This window comes from Lipotes vexillifer, unplaced genomic scaffold (genome assembly GCF_000442215.2).
Source record: "Lipotes vexillifer unplaced genomic scaffold, Lipotes_vexillifer_v1.1 scaffold78, whole genome shotgun sequence".
Lineage (NCBI taxonomy): Eukaryota > Metazoa > Chordata > Mammalia > Artiodactyla > Lipotidae > Lipotes > Lipotes vexillifer.
Genome location: NW_006783110.1, coordinates 291,302 through 312,438, shown reverse-complemented (window position 1 = coordinate 312,438; position 21,137 = coordinate 291,302). Strand labels below are relative to the sequence as shown.

General features: G+C 39.4%; 1 pseudogene; it reads left to right on the top strand.

Annotated features, from left to right (window-relative positions):
• The first annotated feature begins 17,753 nt into the window (after positions 1–17,753).
• LOC103086916 (60S ribosomal protein L32 pseudogene) lies at positions 17,754–18,196 on the top strand (annotated as a pseudogene).
• Positions 18,197–21,137: the final 2,941 nt, after the last annotated feature.

Below are 21,137 nucleotides of genomic sequence, written 5' to 3'. Positions count from 1 at the left end.
GGAGAAGAGTTATCATAGAAATCTAGTAAAAGAGGAAACTCTTGAGGCGGTGATTTGATCATTTATTTTCAAGAAAAGTTTTAAATCGTAGTTTGGAAACCTGTTCTGTTGAATCCAAACAGGATTAGTAAGCATCCGTCAGGACTCAAGGAATCACATTTCTATGGTCACAGTCATAAGTTATCTCCCATTGTATTTACTCTTCCCTGTATTTTTTGCCTGACATTCTGCCTGCAGCGTCTGACTAACTCTGATGAGGAAAAACTATCTTATTCAGCCCTATTCATCATTTTTTTTTCCCCAGGCTGTGCTAACAATGAAAAACTCCCCAAACACCCTGGACGGTTAATTGGGTATAATGTGCTACCATTTACGGGGCTCTGAGTTTTAGAACTTCCCCAGGCACAAAGGACTCAGCAATGATTGTGGATTATAACTGAGGATTTCTATTTATGTCATTCCAAGAAAGGTGTGTTTTCTTAGGCTCAAAGTCTGACCTTTCCCTGCTTATTGAATGCTTACTGTTGGCCTTTGAAAGTTACTCATTGGCCATTGTATTACCTGGTTACTTTAGTGCTGTGGTAAGTTAATTCAAGAACTACTTGAATCACTGAACATTGCATGTGTTCTCATAAACCAGATATTTGGGCTTGGGTGGTGAATCAGAGAGCAGAGGCAGGCACTGAAGGGTGTCTTCAACAATGAGACAGGAACCCACTTCTGTGTGAATCGGTATCTGGGAGCATTCCTCTTTCCTCTGGAAAGTCAGCCTGGGACAGCACAGGAGAAGTAAGCTGCTCCCAGTTCTATTTTCTTCATTTCTACAGAGAGATCTGTAGGTACTGGGCCTGCCTTTGGCCAGAAGAAAGTCTCTGGATTATTAGAAGAGGTAAGAGTGTGGGGGGAATAGAAACAGCAAAAGTTCTGTTTTCTCCAAAATGCTAGAGCTTAGCCGTATGAGATGTTTTTGTGGCTCTTTACTCCCTCTTGTGGTGACGTGGTGCCACTGTTTTCTAACTATCGTGGACCTCCATGTTTCCACCTGAAGCAGAGATCACCAAATTGTTTAACATATTCAGGTTGGACGTAACTATCCAATAAGGCAAAGAGCAAAGGTTCCATGCTACATTTGGACACATCTCTCAGAGAGTTAAGGGATTCATCTGTTAAAAGTTGTAAATAAGCATGTAGATCCACTGTTCCCACCGAGAGATGGTTTCACAGATACTTTTTCCCCAAATGTTGGACTAGTATGGGGATTTTAGGATCTGCGGATGAAAAAAAGCACCAGATTTCACCTTCCCATTCTACTTGATGGTAAATAGTATAAAGTTTCCCTACCAAAAAAATGTAGAATCTGAATTCATGTATACATTCCAGTGATATTTTATCAATCTATATATAAAATGATATCACATATATACATATTTTACTGTGAGCATTAATAAATATTCTTTATTTTAAATTTTGCACATTGCACTTTAACATTACATCCAAACATTTCTCAAGCGGATGCCTACTTTGTAAAACCGTATATTCAGCTCATTGTCACTTCTGTACAGAAGTATAAGTAAATATATGTGATATAATATATGCAATAATACTAGAATTATTTTATTTATCGGATATTTTGTCCTCTATTATATACTCCACTCTGCAGTACAGGGAGGAGTGGAATAAATGGCATAGTTTAATTGGGAGGTCTCTTTTTTAAAAACTTGAATGGAATGGGCAGCTGTACAAGAAAATGTGCCAGAAGTAGATTCTATTTTTCTAGTAAAATGAGCTGGCAGCAAATTTTATAGTGTTGTGCATTGCTTTAACATCATTCTCAAAATGAGCAAAAAGAGCCGCCATTTGTGTCGCTCAGTAGTTTTAGTACTCTGGTAAATTATTCTACAGTAAAACAAGAGTAGACTCTTTTCAGGCACAGACTCTATAAAGGGCATCCTTTCACTGATGTGGCTGGTTGGGCATGGTCAAGGTAGCTGTAAACACTTGTCTTCCCTGGTATGGTAGGCAACCTCCTAGATAGCTTCTATGATCCTCCCTCCCCCATCTTGATATTCACACCCTTGTGTAATCTCTCCCTTTTGAGTGCGGGCTGGATTTATTGATTTGCTTCCAATGAACTGAACTCCACAGAAGTAATGGGATGTTATTTCTAAGATTAGGTTACAAAAAGACTATGGCGTGCCAAAACTTGGAAGCAACCAAGATGTCCTTCAGCAGATGGAACGTAAATAAACTGTGGTACATCCAGACAATGGAATATTATTTAGTGCTAAAAAGAAGTGAGCTATCAAGCCATGAAAAGACATGGAGGAAACTTAAGTGCGTGTTTTAAGTGAGAGAAACCAATCTGAAAAGACTCCCCACTGTATAATTCCTACTATATGACATTCTGGAAAAGACAAAAAAAAAAAAAAATGAAGACAGTAAAAAGATCCGTGGTTGCCAGGGGTTAGGGAGAGAGTGGGATGAACAGGCAGAGCGCAGAGGATTTTTAAGGCAGTGACACTATTCTGTATGGTACAATAATGGAGGATACATGTCATTATACATTTGTCAAAACCAATAAAATGTACAATACCTAAATGTGTATTAGGCTCATCAGTTGTAACAAATTTACCACTCTGGCGGGGGATGTCCACAGTGTGAGTGATTGTACACGTGTCGGGGAAGGGGTTATATAAGAACCCTCTGTACTTTTTGCTCAATTTTGCTGTGAACCTAAAACTGCTCTAAAAATAAAGTCTATTTAAAAAAAAAAAAAAAAGAGGCTATGGCTCTGTCTAGGTGCCTTCTCTTACTCTCTCATTTGGTCCCTCTGAGGGAGGACAACTGCCAAGTTGTGAGGAGCTTTATGGAGAGGCCCATGTGGCAAGGAACTCATGTCTCCAGCCAGTAGCCAGCAAAGACCGGAGGCCTGCCCGTGGCCACAGGAGTGGGCTCAGAGTGGAGCCTCCCCCAAATGGGCCTTGAGATGACTGCAGCCAGTCGACACCTTGATTACAGCCTTGTGAGAGACATTTTGAGAAACACTGAGTTGAGTGTTGGCCTTAAACCAGGCCCAGATTTATGACTCATAGAAACTGAAATAATAAATAAATGTTTGTGATTTTAAACTGTCTAGGTTTTGTAGTAATTTGTTGTGTAACGACAGATAACGAATAAACTTGTTAAGCCATCTCTCATACACAAATGTTGAAGAGATTCTTTAATACTGAGAATTAGATGGAAAGTACTGAACCCGTGGTTCATGCCAGGGACTCTATCCACAGGTAAGCATAAATATATCCAACCACCTGTGACTACAGGTGACTACAATTATAGTCACTGGGTTGTTCTAGAGTAAACCTTCAGTTCCTCTGCATAAGAGGAAGAAAATTAAATTTTACTGAGCATTTACTACTTACTAGGCACTTAAATGATATCTTTTAGGAGGAGATTATGGGCAGTTAAAAAATTTATACAAGTCTATGAAGATAGAAAGAGAAGAAGATGGGATTAAAATCGAGATGTCGGACCTCCCTGGTGGCGCAGTGGTTAAGAATCCGCCTGCCAGTGCAGGGGACACGGGTTCGATTCCCTGGTCTGGGAAGATCCCACAGGCTGTGGAGCAACTGAGCCCGTGCGCCACAACTACTGAAGCCCGTGCACCTAGAGCCCCTGCTCTGCAACAACAGAAGCCACCACAATCAGAAGCCCACGCACTGCAGTGAAGAGTAGCCCCCACTCGCCACAACTAGAGAAAGCCTGCATGCAGCAACGAAGACCCAACGCAGCCAAAAATAAATAAATAAAATAAATAAACAATAAATAAATAAATAAATCCATTAAAAAAAAATCGAGGTGTCACTTCCAAGTAAAAATAACTTGTATCCCTCTTTCCAGAACTTTTCCTTGCATTTTCTCATTCTATATTTTCCACTAATATGTGTTAAACCATTAGGCTTTCCTCAGTCTACAGTCATAGTGGGGTATTTTATACACATTTTTCTCAGTAACTGATAGAACAAGCAGGCAAAATATCAGTAAGGATATAAAAGGCTTGAAAAATATGATCTGCAAACTTAACCTAATAGCTATGTATAGAACCCTGAGCCCCAAACTGCAAATTACACATTCTTTTCAAATATACATGGAATCTTTACTAAAATTGAATCAAATTTTGCTAAAATTGGTTCATAAAGCCAACCTCAATATGTTTAAAAGGATTGAAATCAGAATATGTTCTCTGATAATAAAGCATTCAGCTCAAAATCAACAACAAAAAGATTACTAGGAAATCCCCATATATTTGATATGAAGAAATATACCTGTAAATAACTCATGCATCAAGAAAGAAATGATCATAGAAATTAGAAAACATTTTAAGCTGGAAAATCTCAAAGTTTTCTAGGAGTAAAAAGAAAAGTTTTCTAGGAGGAAAAGAGAAGCAATGATGATTGCTCCATGATGAGTCATGGAGTCTAAGCAAGACAGAGAGGAAGACAGAAAGAGGCTCTGGGTGTCCAGAGAGACACGGAGGGATGCCTTGGAAGTTGCCATGATAGGGAAGGATTCTGCAACGGGAGTACTTGAGCTGGAAAGGTTTGGATGTGAGATTGCCCAAGTGGTAACTGGTAACGAACATGTCCAGGGTGTGACTATGGGAAAAAGTTGCCAAAGTTGACTGGATAAAAAGTCACTGGAAGTGAGGGCATTAAGCAACTAGGAAGCAGGGCATTGGCTGGATCATGCACAGGGGTTCTAAAGTCTCCAAGCATGATGAAAGGAGCTGAGGTGAAGAGTCACGTAGCAGGAAACAAGCCATGTGATGAGTGAGAGGGTGTGAACGGGAAGGAGGAAGATTGAAAGCAATGAAATGTGAAAGTGGGTAGTAAATCCCAAGTGGCTCAACGGTCATGGGAGTAGGTGTCCAAGATAATCCAGGTTACTCTTAAAGCACATTTCATCAGGTACCTTCTACAAAGAAAGACAAAACTGGCAGTAGCTCACTATATACTAAAACTGGTTTTCATAGTTTAGACAATGCATAGAATTATCAATTGCTTCGAACTGGGAGAAACCAGCCAAGTTCTTAATCTTTTTTTTTTTTTAACCCTTTTTAAAAATTCAAGTATAGTTAATTTACAATGTTGTTTCAGGCATATAGCAAAGTGATTCAGTTATACATATCTATTTTTCAGATTCTTTTCCATCATAGATTATTACAGGATACTGAATATACTTTCCTGTGCTATGTCCTTGTTATTTATCTATTTTATACACAGTAGCGTGTATCTGTTAATCTCAACTCCTAATTTATCCTCCCACCCCCTTTGGTAACCATAAGTTTTGTTTTCTATGTCTGTGAGTCTATTTCTATTTTGTAAACAAGTTCATTTATCAAGTTCTTACTCCCTATTTGGGTTTTCTCAGCCTCACAATCAGCTTTACTTACTGTGCCTCTTTTCAGTCTTACCAACTTTTCCCTAAGAGGTTTTGCTCACTACGCAATACACACAACTGCTTGCGGTTTCTCTAAGGGAGATATGCATCCTGTAATTCAGGTTTGTGTCTGAAGCAGAGTTCACAAGCTCCACAGATATTGTGTTTAGTTCAGAGTGATGCAGCTGCTTGTAACCGAGAGGATTTTAAGCTACATAACACATGGGATTTTATGGAGCTTAAATTGTTTTTAGAAGTTATTCATTTGTATAATTACACAAGTATCTTTTCAGGTAAAAAACAGAAAAAGCCAAAGTCCCCTTGATCATTGCCATGGTCCCAAATCATGCCCAGAACTAACCACTTAATCAGGTGGTATGTTCTCCTGGGCTTTTCTCTACGCATTTACATTCTTGTAAGTGCACAGAGGGGAATATGTATTTTTGCACAACAGATCATTTTACTCCCCCGCTTCTGAAGCACTCCCCATTATAACTAGAATAAAATCCATACTTTCCACTGTGGCCTCCAAGATTCCACACAATTCGGTCCCTGCCTCCCTCTGTGACCTCCTCTTGTGCCAGGAGGTGTGACGGTATTCTCCCCACAGGTCCTTTGTATGTACTGTTCATGCTGCTTGGAGAGCTCTGTCACAATCCTTGCTTGACTGTTTCTTCTCAACTTTCAAGTCTCAGCTCAAAATTCATCTGCTCATAAGCCTTTCCTGGATGCCCTCTCTAAATTAGTACTTCCCTCCTCTGTCTCAACTTTCTATCTCTTTTGAATCCTGTTAGCTTGTTTCAGGCAACAGAGTTCTACCACTGGGGTTTGAATCCTCTCTTTACTACATCCTAGCTAAATTACTTCACCTTTTTGCACTTTAGTTTTCCCATCTAAAAATGAGGCTAATTATGCACTTACTTTTTAGGGTGTTATGAATTAATATTCGTAAAACATTAACAAGTTGCCTAGAAAGTAATGCGCTCTGTTTGATAAATTGATACAATTTTTCCTTAGCACTTGCAATGAGAGGAAATCATTTCTTCCTTTGCTGTTTATCCTCTCCCTTCTCTAGAATATAAGATCTATAAGTGCAGGGACCTTGTCCGTTTTGTTCTTAGGCCAAGAACAGTACCTGACTCTTAGCACCCTTAATAAGTAAAAGCTGAATGCATGAATGTTCAGATCTTACCTCCTGCATAGGGTTCTGAGTGCACAAGAGGTAAGTTTTTTTTTTTTTTTTAACTTTTGGCTGCGTCTCACTGCATGTGGGATCTTAGTTCCTCGACCAGGGATCGATCCCGTGCCCCCTGCAGTGAAAGTGTGGAGTCTCAACCACTGGACAGCCAGGCAAGTACCAAGAGATAAGTTTAAAATGGAAAACATGGTCCTGCTTTTATTAAAAACTTAACTTTTATACACTGTCCACCACTTAGTGCTATCACCATATCTTGCCCTGTTATACTAGAAATGGATGTAACTCCTCTAACTTCCAAAGTAGGCCTAACCCAGCTGCAATTCTCTCTGTGTCTTACTTTTCCGAAGAGCACAGCAGAACAAAGACTGCTAACATGTCCTGCCCACTGTCCGCAGCACGTGGTGGGATGTAGCTCCAGGAACTTGCTTCAGATGTGCAAGATCACCCATCCATTAAACCACTGATGTTTCTATTGCTGAAAAAACAAACAAAAAACAAAGAGCACAGCATATAGAAGGTCAGTGTAGTAGCAGTCTCACTGCTAGAAAAACACTAGCAGCAGTTATCATAAGCAAAACTGACACTCCCAGATTCCAGCACAATCCAGACCTTTAGTGTAGTTGCCAGCCAATTTATGTAGGATTATCTGTGGGATGGAGGAAAGAGAAAAGTTCTTGTTTAAGCCTGTCAGGTTACTAGTCATACTGTGCTGGTTGGCCAGGGTCTGTGAACCTAAATTCTATTGGGAGAAATCTTCTGTAGAGATGTTAGTTGTGCTTTCATGCACACCTCTTGCAGAAACCCAAGCTTTCTCCAGCTGTGCTGTAGCTACTGTTACCACCAAGACGGTGGGTGCTTCAGAGGTCCAGTAAGGCCACATGGACATAAACTTTCCTACTCTGAAAGATGCATTTTAAAAAGATTTTTTCCTGCGGATATTTTCTTGCTGCATTAGGTCCAAACTGGGTCATCTATCCAAGGCTAAGAAACAAGATAAAAGAAAAAAAATTAGCAAAAAATCCATTAGATTGCTACCTACTAAACTGAGCTTGAGGAAAAGCCAGGTCTGAGGTGCTTCATTCCTGGTGCTAATATCAATGGGTCTTTTTGTTTTTAATTGAAGTATAGTTGATTTACAATGTTGTGTTAGTTTCAGGTGTACAGCAAAGTGATTCAGTTATACAGACACATATATCTATTTTTTTTTAGATTCTTTTCCCTTATAGGTTATTAGAAAATATTGAGTATAGTTCTCTGTGCTATACAGTAGGTCCTTGTTGGTTATCTATTTTATATTTAGTAGTATGTATGGGATAAATGAATGAGTCTTAAGTTCATGCAAATTACAGCTGCCTTTACAGTATAGGGTCCCCTAGGGAACTTCTTGTGATTCCAGGGAAAAATTTCTATCTCCATCCAAGGCTTGATTCTGACTTATGCAGTGTGAGCTCCTGGAAAGCCTGTGTGGTTCCCAAATGAATCTATTTTCGTATTAAACTTGGCTACTGTAGTCTATATGTGCTCAATCACCCTGTGCAGCTGCAATCTCAAACCAGCTGCAGCTCAGTGACAGCTGACAGAATCACTATGAGGGCCAGTGAGTGAGGTCAGGAGCTCTGCAGCCAGGAACCCTGCCCCAATCATGCCGCAGGTGGTCTAGTGAAGACACCGTTCTCCTTGCAGCTGGATACTAGACGCCACCACTCACACTTCTGATACGACTACCACTGAATTTTACCCACCCCCGCTACAGCTAAGACCATTGCTGCTTCTACCACCTATCACCAGAATGGATTCTGTAGTTTGTCATTCTCTCCATCCCAATTCAAAGCCTTGGGAGGAAGCACCTGATTGGCAGAACTTAGGACATGTGCTATGCCTGGTTGTAAGGAGGCTAAGAAGGTAAGTATCTCTTATTTTCAGCCTCTGAGGTAGGAAATAGGTAGAGGTATTCTCCAACAATAGGAAGCAGGTTCAGAGACTCAGCAGCAAAAAAGAGAAAAATACTGTTTCCCTGTAACATCCCTTCATGCCCTCCCAGCTCTCCACACACCATGAGGGCTAAGTCACAAAGCTTAGTGTCTCCCTTCTAAGAGTAACCCCTTAGAAAAGAGACATCCATAAAGTCGGAGCAAAGAAGACAAACTTAGGAGGAGTTCTGACTAGCAGAGATTAAGTAGAATTCTTACTGGGAAAGGGAGAAAGATTAGGAGGGTAGATAATAGGGGGTGTGGTTGGCCTGGGGTCTTCAGGGACCCAACACCCCTTTTCCCCCTCCGGGGCCAGGGCCTGAGAGATGGGGGAGAGAAGAGGATAGAAAGACCAGATAGATATTGACTCTGAGAAGCCACTGCTATGCAAGTGACTTTGAATCATCATAAAGTGACTGCGGCAGAATGTTAACAGCCTTGTTTGTTTATGCAATAATGTGCTGAAGGTCCTATTCCTGTTTCCCTTGGCTCCTGGCTGGCATGGAAGAGATTTATTTTTGTTTGTCTGAAAATTTTATTTTAGACTCACGTAGAAGTTGCTAAAATAATTCCGAGAGTGAGAGACAATGCACAGCAGATTCTAGGAATACCTGAGCCCACATGCTGATGCAAACACGTTTCAGAGGCTGGATAGACTTGAGTTGGGGCCAAGTGCAGGTACGTTGAGGATCAGAGACGTCTCAGTTATGTTGAGAGAATAAACCTCAAGTTCGATCTGCCACATACTTTATCAGTAGCTTGGGGGGAGAAACAGAGGCCAGCAGGGCTTTAAGGACCACTCCTACCCCTGCCAAATCTTTCCTCTATCTTAATGTGACCTTTAGGCTAGAAAAGGGAGGAGGGAGAAATCCTGAAAGATTGCACTTACCCCGAGTTACCTTTAACTGGTACCTTTAAGTCTCTTCTTCTGCCTCCCCGCACAAGAATGAGGACATGAGAACAAGCTAAGAGCATTAGAGAACAGTGTACACTAATAAAGCAACCCTCTTTTGTAGTGTATCATACACCTCACTCTGCGACTAGCCAGAGCCCAGTTGTGAGTCTGGGAAGTGGTGTATTAGCTTCCCAGCAATGGCTGAGAAAGCCTTCATTCTCGCTCTTGTGGGCCTGTGGCTGAGCACACCTCATGGAAGATCACAGTTGGGTTGATTTTGCACTGACATTTCTGAAAGTAAGAATAACGCACACAACCTTTTTTTTCTTTTATTCTTTTTGCAGTTTTTTTTTTTTAAACAGAATAACGGGATTATTGGAAAAACTACAACGCAAGATTGAAGCAAATACCCCGCATGAAGATCTGGGTACTTGTGCCAGGTGGAGCTTGGCGACGGAACCGATACTCAGCTTGCTAGGCTGCCTCGTGAGATTTCGTTTCAAGAATTTTGGCGCTGCTCAGTCGCCGTAGCTACGCCCTTCTCGGCAGCGAGCGGGAGCGTGGAGACCACAGTTTACTGAGTTGTCCCACTGGCTTATCGTTGATGGCCATGCCCTAGGCTCACTTTTACATCTTGATTCGAGTCTGCATTCCAAATGCCCGCGGACTTCCTTGTGCCCAGTAAGCAAACAAGCTCGCCGTTGGCCTGATGCTAGGATAGCGTCAAGGGTAGACGCGCCTTTGTAGGGAGCAGGGGGCGGGGTGACAGGGGCACCAACCCTCCGGGAGAAGAGGGCCCCGCCTCCAGGCCACGCACCCCCCTGGTTGGAGGCAGCGCGGGGGCGGGGCGAGGTCCTGGCTCAAAGCCCAGGAGTGACCTTTCTTATTACAAGGGCTTTCTTAACTTTCAGCGCCTTGGAGGCTAACCTTTCCGGGTTTCGGTGAGCCTCAGAATTAAGGGGTACAACGTCAAAAGGCAGATGTGGACAAAGGGCTAAGAGTGCAAGGGGCTGGTGTAGGGGCGAGCTTTCAGTGACAGGACTGCGTTGGAGATTTAGGCTTGAGTTACAGAGAGACTTTTCTTGCTCTGCCTGAGAGTTGAAACCAAACTTTCAGAGTTGTAGAACCATTGCTGTCTGTTTGGCATCTCCAGCCATAGCTTCACTTCGCTTACTGTAGGCAGTTTGCCCAAAATTGAAATCGTGTTCCCTCCAAATGCTGATCTTCTCCCACTATTCCTTATTTTGATGAATGGCCCACCATAACCTAGATTCTCAAGCCAGAAATATGGGGGTTATTTCTGTCATTCTTCTCGTACATCCTATTAATCAATAAGACCTATTGACTCCATTTCCAAAAATAGGTAACTAATAAGAACCTACTGTATAGCCTAGGGACCTCTACTCGATACTCTGTAATACCCTATATGGGAAAAGACTCTAAAAAAGAGTGGATAGGGGCTTCCCTGGTGGCGCAGTGGTCGAGAATCTGCCTGCTAATGCAGGGGACACGGGTTCGAGCCCTGGTCTGGGAGGATCCCACATGCCGCGGAGCAACTAGGCCCTTGAGCCACAACTACTGAGCCTGCGCGTCTGGAGCCTGTGCTCCGCAACAAGAGAGGCCACCATAGTGAGAGGCCCACGCACCGCGATGAAGAGCGGCCCCCACTTGCCACAAGTAGAGAAAGCCCTTGCACAGAAACGAAGACACAACACAGCAAAAATAAATTAATTAATTAATAAACTCCTACCTGCAACATCTTAAAAAAAAAAAAAGTGGATATATGTATATGTATAACTGATTCCCTTTGCTGTACAGCAGAAACTACACAACATTGTAAATCAACTATATGCCAATAAAAGTTAATTAAAAGAAATCTCCAAATTACCCTCTCTTCAACATTTCCTCTGCATTATTTCTGGTCTCAATTTTTCCCAGTAGGTTTCTATCTGTTACCCCTGCCCACCTACAATCAATTCTCAATTATGGGGCAGAGTGATCTTTCCATGATGTAAACATTTCTCTGGAGTAATCCTGCTTAAAATATTTTAAGTACAAAATTCAAACACCTAAATGTGCTCTGACTCTGCTTGCTTTCGTGCCCATACCCCATCTCCAATCTAGCTAGTACTTCTGTTGCCTGAACAGTATTCAGTATAGTTCCCTGTGCTATACGGTAGAACCTTGTTGTTTATCCATTTTATATATAATAGTTTACATCTACTAACCCCAAACTCCCAATCCATCCCTCCCCAACCTCCTCCCTCTTTGCAACCACAAGTCTGCTCTATGTCTGTGAGTCTGTTTCTGTTTTGTTGATAGGTTCATTTGTTATATTTTAGATTCCACATATAAGTGATATCATATGGTATTTGTCTTTCTCTTTCTGACTTACTTTGCCTAGTATGATAATCTCTAAGTCCATGAATGCAGTAAGCAACAAAATTAAGAACCGTTAAAAGATACTGCCTATGGGCAACTTGTGTGTCAACATACGTTAATGGGTGTTTTTTATGTGCATGTGCTTAGTTTGCTCTTCTGAACCTCTTTGTACTTACACTTTTTCTTATCAGTTCCACAGGAAATAGAAAAGCTGGAATAGAAATTCAAAACAATAAGAAAATCATACACAGGTTGCTTTGTCTGTTAGTGCATAGACTCATTTTGGCTTGAGGAAACGTTTTGAAATTGATTTTAGAAAAGATTATCAAAGAGAACTTTAATAATGCACTTAATATTTGCAATGTCTACAGTACATAGCTGTAGTTGTGTTTACTTTTTCTGATTTTGATCATCCTGGTTTAATAAAAGAAAACTATTAGGATACTGGTTCATTTATGTTAGTTCATTAGCTATAACTTAATATTTGAAAACATTTCTGTTAACCTCAGAAATTAGAATTTAAACTTGATGTGATGCAGTATTAATGTTTCTTAATTTTTGTTGAGAAGAGAAAAAGAACTGCTTATCTATAGACGATGTTGAAAGGTTTGTGATTTTCCTGTCATTTTATGTGTTTTATTTTTGCTATTCCCTGATTATCTTTTTCAATGTTTCTAGTTTTATTTTGTTGTGAGACATATCATGGGAGAAGGCATAGGTTTTTACCAAAATTTGTTTCCAGGAACTTGATTTTTGTCAATGAAACATTTTGTTTGTTTGTTTTTTTGCGGTATGCGAGCCTCTCACTGTTGTGGCCTCTCCCGTTGCAGAGCACAGGCTCTGGACGCGCAGGCTCAGCGGCCATGGCTCACGGGCCCAGCCGCTCCACGGCATGTGGGATCTTCCCGGACCGGGGCACGAACCCGTGTCCCCTGCATCAGCAGGCGGACTCTCAACCACTGTGCCACCAGGGAAGCCCCTGCCCATTTTTTAATTGGGTTGTTTGTTGTTTTGATTTTGAGCTGCATGAGCTTTTTGTATATTTTGGAGATTAATCCCTTGTCAGTTGATTCATTTGCAAATATTTTCTGCCATTCTGAGGGTTGTCTTTTTGTCTTGTTTATGGTTTCCTTTGCTGTGCAAAAGCTTTTAAGTTTAATTAGGTCCCATTTCTTTATTTTTATTTTCATTACTCTAGGAGGTGGGTCAGAAAACATCTTCTGTGATTTATGTCAGAGTGTTCTGCCTATGTTTTCCTGTAAACGTTTTATAGTGGCTGGCCTTACATTTAGGTCTTTAATCCATTTTGAGTTTTTTTGTGTGTATGGTGTTAGGGAGTGTTCTAATTTCATTCTTTTACTTGTAGCTGTCCAGTTTTCCCAGCACCACTTGTTGAAGAGATTGTCTTTTCTCCATTGTATATTCTTGCCTCCTTTTTCATAGATAAGGTGACCATAGTTGCGTGGGTTTATCTCTGGGCTTTCTATCCTGTTCCACTGATATATATTTCTGTTTTTGTGCCAGTACCATACTGTCTTGATTACTGTAGCTTTATAGTATAGTCTGAAGTCAGGCAGCCTGATTCCTCCAGCTCTGTGTTTTCTTTTTCAAGATTGCTTTGGCTATTCGGGGTCTTTTGTGTTTCCATACAAATTGTAAAATTTTTTGTTCTAATTCTGTGAAAAATGCCACTGGTAATTTGATAGGGATTGCATTGAATCTGTAGATTGCTTTTGGTAGTATAGTTATTATCACAATATTGAGTCTCCCAATCCAAGAACATGGTATATCTCTCCATCTGTCTGTGTCATTTTTGATTTCTTTCATCAGTATCTTAGTTTTCTGAGTACAGTTCTTTTGCCTCCTTAGGTATTTATTCCTGGGTATTTTATTCTTTTTGTTGCAGTGGTAAATGGGATTGTTTCCTTAATTTCTCTTTCTGATCTTTCATTGCTAGGGTATAGGAATTTTACATCAGGAAGTGTTTTAATATAGCCACTATGAAAAACAGTATGGAGGTTCCTCAGGTAATTAAAAATAGAACTGCTGTATGATCCAGCAATTCCACTTCTGGGTGTATATCCAAAGAGAACAAAATCATTATGTTGAAGAGACATCTGCACTGTCATGGTGATTGCAGCATTATTTCATAGCCAAAACATGGAAACAACCTAAGTGTTGACAGATAAATGGATAAACAAATTGTGATACACACACACACACACACACATCAGAATATTATTCAGCCATGAATAATTGAACTTTGAATTCATGAGTATTTTATGAATAATTGAACTTCTTTCAATTGATATGTCTGTGAGTTTCATTTATATTGTACGTGGATTTTGATTTTGATTCTCATTGTTACATATTACTATTATGGACATATACCACAGTTTATTTATCCATTCTAGTGTTGATAGGCATTAATAGTGTAGTTGGCAGTTTTGGCCTATTATAAACAGTGATGTTATAAGCATTCTAGTTCCTATACTTTTGTAAATCCATCTATGTATTAGGTGTACATCTAAGAAGGAAGGAAGAAAATAGAGAACAAAATTGTATAGTTCTAAAATTAAATGTCTTTAAAATATAAATAATAGATGATAGACTCACACATGACCATCTACTTAAGCAAATAATCTGAAATATTTTCCATTAGATATCACACATGGCTCTACTGATGTTCAAAGAGAGAAAATTTAACCAAATAGACTTAAATGAAATTAAACACATCTTTGTCTGTCTTTGGTGATTCAAATGTACCCTGGAAGGACCTTACATATATAAATAAAAGTTGTTAATTTTGGACGGTCACAGTGGTGAAAGACTGTTTAGAATAGATCAGTTTAAGCAGATTGCATTATATAAACTGAAAAAATCCAGCTCTGGGGAAATTTTTTAGAGTATTTAAAGTTTTGTCTTTTCATCTTTATTTTCATTTAAGAAAACATTTTTTTTCTGAAAATAATTGGCTCTGAAAAGTATCTTTTAATAAAGATTTTTTTAAACTTTTTTTCTAAACCTCTAACCCGTAGAAAAACTCACTGAATTACAATATGCCTGCATTAATTTCCATCTATTGTTAATTTAAAACTCAGTGGATTTTCTTAAACTAAACATACTGTGTAACCAGCACTGAGATCCAGAAATAGATCATTACTGTACTACAGTACTATACGATCTGCAGTTGCTGAATCCATGGATGCAGAACTGTGTATAAGGAGGAACCACATAGAGGGATGGCCGATTATAAGTTATACTCAGATTTTCAACTGTGTGGAGGGTTGTTCAACAATTCTCTCATTGTTTGAGGGTCAACTGTACATTGTGATTCAGCTTCTCCTTCTGCCAGATTCTGCCTTTCTCACATTCTTCCAGATGAACTTCCTAAGAGCATTGTCCATCAACTTTCCCTTTAAAAATCCCCATTTTCAGGAAACCCGATCTAAGAAAGTACCAGCACAAATCCCAGAACATCCACATGGAGAACTATTAGGCTTGCTAAGGAATGAGGAAAACTATGTGCTGCCATTGCTGCAGGATTTGGCTAATATGTACCAATATACCATGAGGAGACAAGAGTAGATGCACAGGATTGTATATGTTAAGGATGCTGAATGAAGGGGAACAGAACAAAAAAGAAAGTTGTGGATGGGGGAGTTTATCAATATGGGAGATAGTCCTGTGAAATAGAATTTAACACTCTGGCATCTACAGTGGGAGATCAGGCTATTCTCTCCTAGAATAGCTATTAGAAACATGTAAAAAAAATACTGACACAAAATAAATTAGGTAGGAATGTCGGAGTTATCAGGGCTGATGATGGAAAAAGGATTCAAAGATTCAGAAAGAGAGCTACGTAGGATATATTACGTAAAGCTGGATAAACAGCTGACAGCATTTCATGCGAAGGCCTAGAGGACATGCCAGGTGACAGTACTAAGCAAGTAACTGGTGAAAGGGGAACAAAAATTCTTTAGGAGCTCAGGGATGGCTGTTCTCTCTAGGCAAAGAATGACAGTATGAGATGCTGTTTTAGGACTGGGAATCCTGATAGCACTTAATTTGATTGCATCTCAGAATAACAAAGAGGAGATGGTAGTGCTTAGCATTCAAAAGCAAGGTAAGTGCAATTATCACAACGAGCAACGGGACCTGTGTGGCAGATGAGGAAGCTTGACTCACAGTGAGATATAGAAATGGTTAACAGGATATGTTAGTCCTTACAGAAATATGAATATGCAGCAAGCAAGCATTTTGCATAATATGTGCAATCAAAATAAATAAAAATAAATGTTAAGGAGGCAGAGGGAAGCTGCCCATTAAAAAGTCACAATTCTTTTTTCCTAGATTCCAGATGTGATCTGATTCTCAGACCATGAACCCATTGACTGGAAGAGAGGCCTATGATGAAAGATCATTTTTCACTGTGACAAATGTATAACAGTAATTCCCCTGTACTTTACCTAGGTGACCCCTGAACTTTAATTCAGGTGCCTCAGCACTGGGAAAAGGGAAATGCCCAGATCATTCAAGGGTTGATGTAAACGTGAACATAGTGAGGACAGAAATTCCATATATTAAAAGGAATAAAATAGAATGTCTGGAACCCAAAATACGTTTTGTGCAGGTTAAACACCACAGAAAAAATATCAGTGAGCTTAAAGACATAACAGTAGAAATTATCCATACAGATATATTTAGCTTTGGTGAAATATGGGATGGTAATAAGAACTCTAACAATAGTGTTATTAGAGTTCCAGGAAGGAGGTGGACAGGAATTGAATAAATAATGGCTAATATTTTCCAAATTTGTTCAAAATTATAAGGCTGCATGTCCTAGAAGCTCAAAAAATTCTAATCAAGAAAAAGAAAAGCAAAGGCACATAATTCAAATTTTATAAAATCATTGTTAAAGAGAAAATTTTAAAAGCAGCCAGAGAAAAGAGAGATTAAATGCAGGAGAATAACCATAAGAAAGTTGTTGACTTTTTATCAGAAACAATGCAAACCAGAATATTTTGGAACAACATCTTTAAAATGTTGAAAAAAGGTCTGTCAACCTAAAATTCTATATCCAGAAAAAATATTCTTCAGAAATGAAGCTAAAATAAAAATATGTTCAGGAAAAGAAAAACGTGGAGAATTCATCACCCAAAGATCTGCACAAGAAGAAAATTTACAGTAAATTTCTTCAGGCTGAAGAAAGAGTAAACCAGAGTTTTACTAAGAAATAAAAAAATACTGTGAATAGTCACCATGTAGGTAAATTTTTTTTTTTTTTTTGCAGTACGTGGGCCTCTCACTGTTGTGGCCTCTCCTGTTGCAGAGCACAGACTCCGGACGCGCAGGCTCAGCGGCCATGGCTCATGGGCCCAGCTGCTCCACAGCATGTGGGATCTTCCCGGACCAGGGCACGAACCTGTGTCCCCTGCATCGGCAGGCGGACTCTCAACCACTGTGCCACCAGGGAAGCCCTATGTAGGTAAATTTTTAAAAATTCCTTCATTTTAAAATTTCTTTAAAATGTATTTTATTGCTTAAATTATAAAATAATAATATATTTGTGGGGTTTATGCCAATGAAGATGTAGATTATTTGACAATAAAAGTATAAAGAAGAGGAGGGCATAATAGAAATATACTGTTATACATTTCTTACATTAAAACTCAAGAGACATGATATTACTTGAAGAAAGACTGTGATAAGATGCATATTGCAAACCCTAGAGCTCCTACTGCATAAACTTAAAAGTTATAGCTAGTAAGACCATGGTAAAGAAAAATTGAATATTGAAAATATTTAAATAGTCATAAAGAATGCAGGGATGGAGAACAAAAAATATACGGGACACGTCCTCCTCAGCATCATGGCCACCCTCAGACCTCTCATGAAGCCAAAGATCAAAAAGAGAACCAAGAAATCCATCCAGCACCAGTCAGACCAATATGTCATAATTAAGCAGAACTGGCAGAAGCCCAGGGGCATGACAATAGGGTGCGCAGGAGATTCAGGGGCCAGATTTTGATGTCCAGCTTTGGTTACCGGAACAGCAAGAAAACAAAGCACTTGTTGACCAGTGACTTCTGAAAGTTTCTGTCCACAGTGTCAAGGAGCTTGAAATGCTGCTGATGTGGAGCATATATTACTGGGCTGTGATTTCTCACATCGTCTCCTCTAAGAACCACAGAGCCATTGTGGAAAGAACAGCCTAGCCGGCTGTCAGTCACCAATCCCAATGCCAGGCTGCACAGCGAAGAAAATGAAGAGACAGCTTGTGTGCACATTGTATTCGTGTTAATAAAAGCATAAAACTCAAAAAAGTGTACATATGGGACAAATTGAAACCAAATAGCTGGATGGTACACTTAGAAACAACCATGTAAATCATTAGATTAATTATAAATGCTCTAAACTTTCTAAAAACAAGCCAAAGAATATTACACTGGATTTAAGAGCTAAATCCAATTTTATATCATCTAGAGGAAGTGCATTTTAAATATGGAGTTACAGATAGTCCAACAGTAAGAGAATGGGAAAATATACAGGGAAGTCCTCACAACCAGGAATACTGACAAGGATGAGAAGGGGAATTTCATAAAAATAAAATTGTCAATTCTGAATCCCTGTGAACCTAATACCAGAGATTCATAAATCTATGAAGCAAAAACTGAGAAAAATCTGCAAACAAAATTAGACAAATCCACATTACAGTTGAAATTTCTGCAGAAAATTACTAAGGATATAAAAGATGTGAATAAAATATCAACCAGCAGGACATACCTGAAATTTATAGAATCATTCACCAAACAATGGAACATACAAAGTCTTTTTCAAAGAGCACATTCAACAGGTGGAACAAAAAATAAAATTAATGAATGAATAACTGAAAAAAAAGAAACTGAACAGTTGTTTGGGACACCTTCCATCTGATTTCACATTAAATGGAGGCATATTGTGGAAATGAATCCTTAGTGGTTATCCAGACTTTAAAAGTACTCACATCAGTTATTAAAGCTAATAGGAACAATTTCAATTTAAAAGCAGGACTTCCTGTCCACTTAATACTACAGTAGTATTGACTACATTACTTGGAAATGTCCTATGTCTAATTTTCCATTCCTTAACTGGAGGAGAATATTGTCTCCGCTGTGGATGCCTCAGATACCTTGTAATTTTATGTAACCAATTTCAATGGACTTTATGCCATTTTTAGCTTGTCACCTATGTGTGATTATCCCAGAAAACAATCTTTTTTTCCCCCCAAACTCACTATTTATGTACTTATTATGTTTAAACTAATTACTGAACCTTAGTACTTCCCCGTTGAAGAATGGGCTTATAAGTATACTTCCTCATGATTATATGAGTTTTAGACTAGATGGTTTATTTGGTAGATTTCCTAGCATCATCTCCCTGGGCTCTAAGTTATTTAATACATTAATTTTGGGCAGTTCATCATGATGGTGTTAATTTTTTATTATAGCCTATTTAGTAGTTTTATCCTCTAAGATCACAAAGATTTTCTTTGATATTTTCTTAAACAAATTGTGGTATATCCAAAGAATAAAAAGAAACAAACTACTAGACACACAACATTGACGAATCTCAAAAAATGTGCTGAGCTACCTAGGACACAAAAGAACACATACCATATGAACCCACGTATATACTATTACAGAAGAGGTAAACCTAATCTATAGTAATCTCTGGCCTAGGCAACAACTGATAACATATCAGTTGTTGCCTAGGCCAGAGGTGAGGGTGGATAAAATGCAAATGGATACAAGGAAAATTTGGGGGGTGATGGAAATATTCTGTATCCTGATAGGGTTGATGATCATATGGGTGTATACAGTTGACAAGCTCACCAAACTGCAAACTTAAAATAGGTGCTTTTTTATTGCATGTAAGTCACACTTCAATAAAGTTAATAAGGAAAGACAAACAAACAAAAAACTATTGTGTAGGGAGAAGAATGGAAGCAGGGAGACTAGCTAAAGTGCTGCGAATAATCTGAGCAATGATGGTTTAAACAGTAGAAATGGAAAACAAGAAGATAGATTTAGGATATGTTTTGAAGGCAAATTGTACATGGTATGTTGATAATTTATATATGTACGTTTGAGAATGAGGATTCTGATGGACAGTGAGAAATAAGGAAAAATCCCTGAAAGTTTGGCTTAAAAAATTGGATAGTGTTATTTATTCAAAACAGTTCATCTGAGAAAAGAGTTTGGTCATTGAGTTCTATGAAGAATCAAGAGTACTATTTTGGCTGTGTTAATTTTAAGATGCTTTTTAAAAACACCTGTGGGAGGGCTTCCCTGGTGGCACAGTGGTTGAGAGTCCGCCTGCCGATGCAGGGGACACGGGTTTGTGCCCCGGTCCGGGAAGATGCCACATGCCACGGAGCGGCTGGGCCCGTGAGCCATGGCTGCTGAGCCTGCGCGTCTGGAGTCTGTGCTCCGCAACGGGAGAGGCCACAACAGTGAGAGGCCCGCTTACCACACACAAAAAAAACAAAAAAAAACACCTGTGGACAAATATCCAGCAGGGTGTTGGGTATATGATTCTGGAGTTCTAGGGCATGTTTGAATCTTAAGGTACAGATGTGGAAGTCATAGCAGACAAGTTCTATTTAAAGCCATAGGCTTGAAAAAATGTCACCTAGAGAGCCCAGGACATTTAGTGGTGGAAGAGGAGAAAAGGAACCAGCAAAGGAGACTGTGATGAAGCAGCTAATAATGCAGGCACTCAGGTACAAGCACATGGGGTCCTAGACATTAAGAGATGAGAGAGTTTTGTGAAGAAAAGTGAGCAGTTATGTTGGAAGCAACGGAAAGGTCTGGTTAAGGAAAGAACGGTGATCACTGGATAAATTTTTGTGTGTGTGACCCTGACAAGATCTTTTTCTGGAATAGAAGGGGTGGAAACTTGATTGGACCGGATGTAGAAGATCATATTGACATGACTCTGTATTTGTCAAGAAAATGTACAGTGAATTGGGAATGAATGGAAGAGTGGTGGGAAGATGATTCAGGTCAAAGTCATGGGAGGTTTTATTTGATTTGATTTGAAAAAAACCAATATTAGTGCTTGTTTGTATGCTGGTGGTAATATTCCATCAAGAACTGACAATTGGTTGAAGCAGGAGAGGGAGTGTTTGAGGAAAGTCTTTGAGAAAACACGGGATGCAAACCCCAAGTGGAGGAATTTGTATTTAATACCATATGCTTCATTTTGGGATACA